We start from the raw sequence: 10,382 nt of genomic DNA on the forward strand, positions 1-10,382 counted from the left end.
ATTATTTTATTTTCCGAAAGTTATTTTTACCAAAAATAATTAATTCAAAGTTACGATACTTTGAGTTTAAAATTAATTAGGATTTATATACTTTCCATAATAATTGGGTATTTTTTTTATTTAAAATTTAAAATTTAAATAATAAAAAAATAATGAGAATTTTATATGGTTTAGTTTGAATATTGAGATTTTAAATTTTATTTTATGAATAAAAAATTAATTAGTTTATCTCTAATTTTAAATTAGAGTATTTATTTGAAAATAATTTGTAAGTTGATAAATAAATAGTATTCTCAAAAGTAATTATATTGAACTATATATTTGATTTTCAATTATTATTTTACATAACTCTTTGTGTCTAGTCAACGAACTATAACTCAAATGGCATAGTCTCCAAAAAAAATGGCATAGTCTCCCCATACTCACTTAGAGGTTGCGGGTTCGAGTCTCTCTATCTTTGATAAAAAAAATAAAAAAACTCTTTTTATCTAATTCTAAAAACCCTAACCCTAACCCTACCGTCAAAGGCAGTCATTGTCAGTTGAGAACGCCGCCTAAGAGCTCAAAAAGAGAGAGACAGAACGCGGCATAGGAGAGAAGAAGGGGGTGCTTTGTCGCCATTGGGTCCGCCGTGGAGGGAAATGAGATAGAAGAGGAGCCATTTGCAACTGTCGCTACTGTAGGTCACGTCGTCTTTATTTTGGTCACCGGGTATGGCGCTGTCGTCGTTGGAACCATTGCTGGAGCTACTGCTATTCTGTTCCATAATTCCTCCTTAGTTACAGTAAGTATTCTTATTTCGAAATCCTTGCCGTTAGTGTTCTATTATAAATTATTGAGTATTTTGTGATGGTAATATCTTAGGGTTGAGTTACCGTAGTTGCATGTTGCATTTGTGGTTGTCGTTGTTGCGGGGAGTCCTTGGAACTGCTAGAACTGCAACTATAAGCTGTGTTCGATGATGTTGCTGTCACAGAAACGGTCGAAATTGCTGCCGCTGCTACGAAATGAGAATAAAAGGGAGCTTGTCACGTAGTTGAGTCATGATTGAGGTAGGGGCTTTTCTTAAACCTATTTTTATTTTCAGGAATTGTTATAAATCAATATCGATATGAAAAATATATTTTTGTGATTATGTGAGTCTTATGGATTAAATGAAACTGTTTTGGATAAATGAAACTGGCTAAGTGATTTCAGATTTTTAAGCAATACAATTAAATGAGAAGTTGGATTGTTTATGGTTATGAACTGTGATTGGTTTTCTGATTGTTGGAAAATGATTTGTTGCTGGAATTCTTAATCATGTTTGATTGGTACATGTTGAGAAACTGTTTGATTTGGATGGAATTCTTGAAGGGTGAAAAAACCTGAGTTGTAGGGGAGATTTTACTAAAATTTCTATAGGAGTTTGAGTGAAACTGAATAATAAGAATAAAAACCGGTGTTATTTTCAAAAAAAAAAAAAAATAGAGACATTGTTTTAAAGTTTTATTTAGTTAATTTTGATTAAAGAATTGTGTTTTAAGAAGTTTTAGTGAATTTAAAGTATTTGAATCTCATTGGTGAAATAGAATGATTTTCGAGTCTTTTTGAAAAAAGTCTTAAACTTAAAAATAAAGTTAAAATTAGTTTTGTAAACTTGTTTTGAAATATAAATATTGTGGGAATGGTAGTTCGCCTCACCCATGGTAAAAATGATAATTTTATCTCACTCATGGTTCGAGGATAAAATCGAAGATAATTATTCTTAGGAAAAGTCTAGGAGGTCAGCAACTTTTGTGTTTTCTGGCCAACACTTAACCATCAAAACAAAAGTGAGTGATTTCTCATTATTAGATGTAATCTCACATCATTAAAAACACTATTGATGACTAATTAATGGTCACCAAACACTAAAATTACTGATGCCTAACATTCCTCTTAAAGGAATCTCTATTATTGGTTAAAAGAATACCATTCTGACATTTTTCCATTCCATTCTCCCTAGATAGTCCCAATGCAATGCATTGGGATCACTCTTCGTCTATATATAAGTATATAACAACTGAAAAATCAGAAGGTTTTTCTTAAGCTATTCCACAACAAAATAACAAATGGTTAATTATACTGTTAAATTATTTCTCAAATATAACGTGAGCCATTTATGCATATAGCACTATTCCCTGTTTTATCCCCTTGGACATTTGGTTTCTGAAGTCTATCCATAATGTAATTTACTTGGAAAATGACATCAAAATAGGATCGTGTTTCTTCTCCTTTCCAGACTCCAATATAATGATTCGCGACTTTTGTGATTTGATGTTGGTGGAAATAATATATACCTTTTCCAGTATAATTCCATTCAAGTTCCTTGTAGTAATTAGCTGTGGTTAAATTCTAGAAGTTATCATTAAGACATGAATCTTAAGTGAAATTTCTATTTTCGTTCTTCATGAATATAGCTGTTGATTTATATGTTTTGCCATGTATAATCATATTACCTGGAATTTTTTAAATAAACATTTTAATTTTTTTTTATATTTGAACACAATTTATATTTTTTATTCTATTATTTATTTCATTTACCATTATATTCTATCTATACTGAAAATAAGATGAGACACAAATTTTAAACAAATAAAATAGATACATCCGTAATACATGAGAGTTAGAACATCTTCAATGCATAGTTTTAATTTCATTTTATTTTGGTCCTACAAGATGTTACGTAAATATTTGTAAGACCATATATCATAAAATCTGATTTGAAACTCAATATGATATTTGTCTTCCAATGTTTAATCTCATTTCAATAACAACATTACAATAATATTACGATGTTTATTTAATAGATTATACAAGTGATAGCATTTTATTGATATTTCTTTAAAATAATACAGTATCTCCTTTTTAATATAATATCATTTTAAAGATGATATCTAATGCAAATTTTAATTTTAAATAATTTTAATTACTGTAAAAATCAAAACCAATACCTAAAATTAATCACACTGAAGTTGCTCTTAAGATACTCAAATATCTCGTTTACATAATTAATTCGTTTACACTGTAAACGAGATCTAATTGGCATAATTTGTTACAATTTAAATAGTATTTATTTAATTTTTATTTATCAATTTAATTAAATTTTATCCAAAAATATAATTTGTTATGATTTAGATCTATTTAATAAATAAAAAATTGATATTTATTACTGTTTAAATTAAATTATAATACTATAAATAAAAAATATTTATAATTAATTTATTTATATTATAAATGAGATAAATAATAAGACACGAAAATATAAATTATCTAAATTTTATTTATACTAAAAAATAAAATATTTATTTAAAAAATCCTCATATTACCTTTATGGGAATGGCAAGAATTAAAGGGTTATTTTAACACATGTGACACTAATATTATATAACTAATAAAATTTATTATTTTTAACTAACACTCGATTAATACTTTAAAAGTGATGTCTCTGGTGATAGTAAAAGTTGGATGGCTAAAGTGGCCAAACTAAAAAAAGTAGAGAACCAATAAGAGTTTGATAAGTTGCAGAAATTGACCAGGAAAAAGTATTATTTGACCCACTATTCAAGATAAGTCAGATAACAATAAAAGATAAATTTGTTAGAACATTAAACAAAAAGTATTAATTACTTAAGAGTAAAATATCATTTTTGTCCCAACGTTTGGGGTAAGTTCTATTTGTGTTCCTAACGTTTAAATTGTTCTATTTGTATCCCTAACGTTTATAAAAGTGATTCAATGTTATCCTACTATCAATTATACTAACAAATCAGATTATATTTTCAATTATTCTCATTTGAATGTATTCATTCTCAATTAGGTCTCACTTGGATGTGTTCGATTTTAATATTATACCCACTATTTGTATTTAGATTTAATTATGTCCCTAGAAAAGTGAATTATGTAAATGTTGTAGGAATTAGTTTCAACTTTTAATGAGCTATTTTTCGGAGTAGATTATCGATTCTATCCCAGATATTTGTATTCTAATTTCAAGAAGAAATTTTTAAAACTCAAACTAAAGTGTTCATGATGTGTAATTGACGGCAGGATAACATTGAATCACTTTTACAAACGTTAGGGATACAAATAGAACGATTTAAACGTTAGAGACACAAATAAAATTTACCCCAAACATTAAGGACAAAAACGATAGTTTACTCATTACTTAATTAAAATGGGATCATAGAGAAGAAATTGTAAAATCACAACCTTCTAACTCAATAAGATTGGACAAGTAGAAAGCATGCAAGTAATAGAAGAAGAAATGCAATATTGCAATACTTCAGAGAGAGAGACCCAAATAATAATGCAACAATCATTTTGGTGCAATTTTGAATATGGCCTTTTTTATGGTACCTAAATTTTATTTTAAAAATAAAAGAATAAGCTCTATTATTTCCTATTTTTATATTTAGATAATTTAGACAAAAAATTGTAGGCATTAAAGAATCTCTCTCTAATCAACTACCGCACTTTAATCACCCTCAGCTTTTTTTTTATAAGGAATCACCCTCAACTTTAACTTGGACACTGCCAGATTTAATTTTCTTGCACGTGTCAATGTTTTACTCTTAGCTCAAACTCATGCTATCTTTAGCCATAAAAATTAGGAGCACTCTACTATACAGATTGAAGTGGTATAGAAAAAGAATATAAATTCTTTTTATAGTTATTTTTTATTATTTTATTGTTATTCAAAATATAGATCATACCTTTATTAATCTCTCTTTCATCCTATTAAAGAAAAAATCTATAAACTTACATTTTTACCATATAATTCACCTAAAAATTAATGTCACTATAGAATTGGCCTAATCTAAACTCTAAATACTATTTAAATTTTAAAATTTATATTCTACTAATATAAAAATAAAGTATTGAGTAAGTATTAATTAATAAAATAAATAACCATTTATACCCATGAAAGATGAAAATGCTGACATATGTATTCACATTAAATCGAAACTAAACTTGTACTCACACAAGATGCCCTCCGTGTGACAAAAGTACCCTGTCTTTGGAGGGTTAGAGTGCCACGTAGGGTACTTTTGTCACACGGAAGGCATCTTGCATGGGTACAAGTTTAGTTTCAAACTAGTATGGATACATATATCAGTATTTTCATCTTTTATAGATACAAATGGTCATTTATTCTTAATTAATATCCATATAAATGGTTAATTTCTTAATATTTTTTTAGAGATATATATGGTCATTCATATACTTTGTTAGAAAGATAAGAGAGAGCATTAGTGAAAAGGTTCGTGCATATGCAAGTTGTATATTTAAATTGTGTAGAATAATTATAATATACAAGAATATTTATAGGTGTTAAGAGAATCAAAATAATAAAAATCTAATATCCCATAATAAATATCTAAATATACCAAATAATTCTAATAAATGTTAGTTGATTCTAATATATTTTAACATCTCCCTCAAACAAAATAAGAAAAAACTGCAAAAACTGATAGAACGGGAACAGACGGAACTGTTGAAAAGAAGCAAAGACAAAACTGTCGAAAGAAAATATAGATGGAATTGTCGGAAGAAAGTGCAGACAGAACTACAACAAAAATACAGACAGAATTGCAAGAAGAGTGACAAACTGTTGAAAAAAATGCCGAATAGGATGACGAATTATCGGAGCGAACTGTCTAAAGGATGATGAACTATTAGAAAGCTGGTGAACTGCCAAAAAGCACGGTGTAAACAGAAGAGAGCGGGCATGGAACTTCCAAATGAGACGGAGAGGAACAAGTGATCTTTGTGATGAGGTAGCATCAAAACAGTGACAACAAAAAAGGAAAAAGACATGGAGAAAAAGTGTGAAAAAGAAACAAACACGATGCTTTCTCACCGAAGGAAAATAACTTATCATCTTCAAAAAGGATATAATGACTCTGATACCATGTTAGAAATGTGAGAGAGAGCAGTAGAAAAAAGATTTGTATGTATGCAAGTTGCATATTTAAATTGTGTAGAATGATAAAATATACAAGGATATTTATAGGTGCTAAAAAAATTAAAATAATAAAAATTTAGTATCCTATAATAAATATTTGGGATAAGTACTATTTTGGTACCTAAAAATCGTTTCTAACCTTATTTTAAATTTAAAATCGTCCCCAATGTTTCATTTAGTATTAAAATCGTCCTATTGAATAAAATAAATTTTTAAAAGACAACAATACTCCTAACTGCACTACCGTTTGTTTTGTATTTCCCACCACCACCGTTCATTCTGCATTCTCCACTACCGCCACCCCCTTATTTTCACTATCAGTCATTTCTTTCCACAACAACAATAACAACAGAACATATATTCAAATTCAAGAATCTACTATCAACAATAACATAACATTCAAATCAACAATAACACAGCATTTAATATTCAAAAAATATTCAAATGACATAATGGTGGTGCTGCTGCCACCACTGTCAAAAGAAGAGAAAATGCAGAGGGGGAGAGAGAGAGTTCGAAATCGTCAATCAGAGAGAGAGAGAAAGAGAAAAAGAGACTTAGAGAGAAGGAAGCCTCGTCGCGCCTGGCCTTCGCTGTTGCGACTCATCGTCGCTCTTGCAGCGCTGCGATTTACTGTCGCCCTCGTAGCGCCGCGCCTGACCCTCACCCTCCTCATGTTCCTCGTCGTTGTCAGGGAGGTGATGGTGGTGGTGGTGGTCGTATTCCTCGCGTTTTCCAATTTCGGATCTCCCTTTTCTTGGTTTCAGATCTCCCTTTCGTCCCTTCTCTGGCAACCATTTCGAAAACCAACGACAGCAGTTACGACGCGAGCTCTCTCTCTTCTTTCAATGGTGGTGACAGTGGGATCGAGTGCCGCTGTCGCCGTTGAAGAATAGCAGTTTAAGAAGAAGAAGAAGAAAAAGAAGAAGAAGGTGTATTTGAGTAAAAGAGATGAAGATAAGTAAGAGAGATGATAGAATAGGATTAATGGGATGGAATAAGGGTAAAATGGTCAAAAAGATAATTTTAAAAATAATTTTATTTTTGGAGATGATTTTAAATCCAAAATAAAATTAAGAGCGATTTTAATTTTGACCCTAAATTTTAGGGACTAAAACAATACTTACTCCTAAATATTTAAATATACTAAATAAATCTAATTAATACTAATTAATTCTACCGTACCTTTTAAGACAAACTTTCGGTAATCCAAGTTCATCATAAATTTCATATTGAAGTAATTTCAGTTTTAGTTTATTTTGTGTCATATGAAAAATATGAACCATATTATATATATATATTAAAATAAGTTATTAAAATGAATTATTAATATAAAATACATATTAAAATATAAATACATATTAAAAATAAATTAAACTATATATATTTATATATAAATATATTACTGCTATTTTAATATATAAATAAAATTTTTAAAAAAATAATTAATTAACCTATCTCTCTTTTGAATAACTATTTTTTTGAGGGGAAAATAATTCTGTCATTTTTCTATTGACCTCTTTTTCTCATCAAAATAAGAAAAAAATACAACCGACGTTATCTTATACTATCACCTTAATTATTTGTTTATTTATATTTTATACAGGATCTGTAAAATTATATTTTTAATTTAAATACATAAAAAAAGAGAAAGTATAACAAAAGTTAACTTTTAGTTAATCAATGTTAACTAATTTTAATTTTCTAAATTACTCTATATAAAAAGAGTTATTCAAGATTATAATAAATAAATAATTGTGAAAGACTTACATCGATGATATAATTCAATCGACTGAATCAAATTAATTCATTCTCAGTTTCTTACTTAATCTAGTCAAATTTAATAAAGATTTTATATAAATATATGTAGATATAACAAATAATAAATAGCTGAAATTAAAAATTCATCGTCAATGAAAAAAAATTAACATTATATACACATATAGATTAACGAACTCCTTGCAATAGGAGTGAACATGATTCGATCCGACTTAAAGATTCGATTCAGATTCGAACACTCTAAAAATTAATTTGGTACAATTTTATTGAATTTAAGGTTGGATAAAAATTTAAAAAATAGACAAATTTGACTTCACCTTATTCCATGTACATTTTAAGAGAATTAGAAAAGTTATATATATATTTTAAATGAATTCCAATATTATGTTATATTAATTATAAGTTTATTGTTTTATTTTTAATTATATTTGTTGAACTAGAAAATAGATAAAAAAATATAAAATTAAAATTTATGGACATTCAAATTCAAATATAAATATCAATTTTTCAGTAATAAGTATGTTTTTTTTAATATATAAATAAATGTATAATAATTTTATGACATAAAATTGATCAAAATTCAGACTTTATCGGTCTAAATCCGATTTTAGCGTGATCCGAAAATAGAGTAATTTCACCGAACCTAAAATTAGATAAAAATCTTAAAAATAGACTCAATTATTATTTAAGATCGGATCTAAACTAAGACCAACTTGACTTCCCCCTCACTCTGTATACACCCCTACCTCGTAATGTAATATAATCAATGGTGAGTTCTATAGTTTAGAAAGAAAAAAATTTCTACACCTATAGATATGTGTTGGCTGATTGGAGAGCTTGACAAGTGTTTAGAGAAAAAGACAAAGTCTGTACTCCTTGCAAAAATGATATAAAAAACTCTTTTTTTGGCATAGAGTTTAGGTGAGTAATTATTTTCATTATGACTAATTATGTTGACATAATAATAGACTTCATCATAAATTGGATTTCTTTTTTATTATTGTTCGAAAAATAACGACTTAGTAGTTGTGATTTATTATACTAAAAAAAATCACAAATTGCTAAACCAATAAAAGAAACACATGTATCAAGTATTAACCATTTAATCCAATTTTATTTTTATTTACAAAATATATAGTAAATTAGTTTATATGGCAATATTGTTTAAAAATAAACGGTTGCATCATATATCTAATAAAAAAATATTTGTGTCTTAAGTTTTATATTATTAAATTGTCTTAGAAGTATGTTTACCGTCACAAAATTTATTGTATATAACGTACAATATAATAAGTGATATTTTTTATTGTTAACTATTAATTTAATTAAACGTATTTAGTGAATTTAAATGCTAGCAAAAATTAGTATAATTTATTTTATTTTAATAATAAAAAGATCATTCAGTATGCATTGCTCATAATATATAAAAAAAAAATTAATTACAAATGGATATTGTTAGTATGACAAATTATGTAATATGTGAGTCGTATTTGTGGAATACATTACAATTGTATTTTGGCTTACAATATAATATAATGAATATGTCTTTTATTTGAAGCTTATTTATTCTATTGGTTTCTATAGTTTTACGAAATTTTTAATTAAGTCTTTATATTTTTTTTAATTGAGTCTTTACTCCAAAATTTTTTTTAATTGAGTTCCTAACTTCCTATACTTTATTTTTCCTTTTATTGGATTCTTACACCAAATTTTTTTTTTAGTTGGGTCCCTATACAATTAAACCAATTACTGTTAAGAATGACCTAATTAAAAAAAAATTTAGTGTAGAGACCAAATTAAAATATATATATATAAAGACCTAATTAAAAATTTTGTAAAACTATAAAAACCAACAAAATAGTTAAACTTTTATTTGGATTTAACAAAATTTACTATAATAGTAATAACAATAATAAATATGGATTAAAAATAAAAATAATAAGTTAGTTTATTAAAAGATTAGGATGATTCAAAGTTCAAACAAAATAAAATATATAAACTGAAGCCTTTTTTTTGTAGTTGTTAAAGATCGATAAAAAAAATAATTTTGTGGTGAGGTTTATCATCATCTTACTAAATTTAATTTTAATTAGTATAATTAGTCAATCAAAATTTTGAACTAACCACTTTCAGAAAAAATAAGATCCTTGTACTTCTTCTGCAAAGAGTTCAGATTTTGTCTCCCTCTAAATACTTGTCAAACTCTCCAATAAACTAACTGATGTGCGGAAAACGATTCGACACAAAACTCACCGGCAAGTGCACCGAGTCGCATCAAGTAATAATAACTCACGGGAGTGAGGTCGATCCCACAGGGATTGAAGGATTGAGCAATTTTAGTTTAGTGGTTGATTTAGTCAAGCGAATCAAGATTTGGTTGAGAGATTTGTGATTTGCATAATTTAAATTGCATGAAATTAAAGAGAACTGAAATTTAAAGTGCTGAATCTTAAAGAGCAAGAAATTAAAGAGCAGAAGCTTAGAACGCAAGAAATGTAAATTGCAGAATCTTAGAGTGCAAGAAATGTAAATGGCTTGAATTGTAAAGGGAATTGGGAATTGGATTTGCAGAAATTAAACGAGGAAAAGTAAAATTCAACAAACAGAAGAGTAG

The sequence above is a fragment of the Arachis ipaensis genome, chromosome B7 (genome assembly GCF_059453495.1).
Source record: "Arachis ipaensis isolate K30076 ecotype BB chromosome B7, ASM5945349v1, whole genome shotgun sequence".
In the NCBI taxonomy this organism is placed as follows: domain Eukaryota; kingdom Viridiplantae; phylum Streptophyta; class Magnoliopsida; order Fabales; family Fabaceae; genus Arachis; species Arachis ipaensis.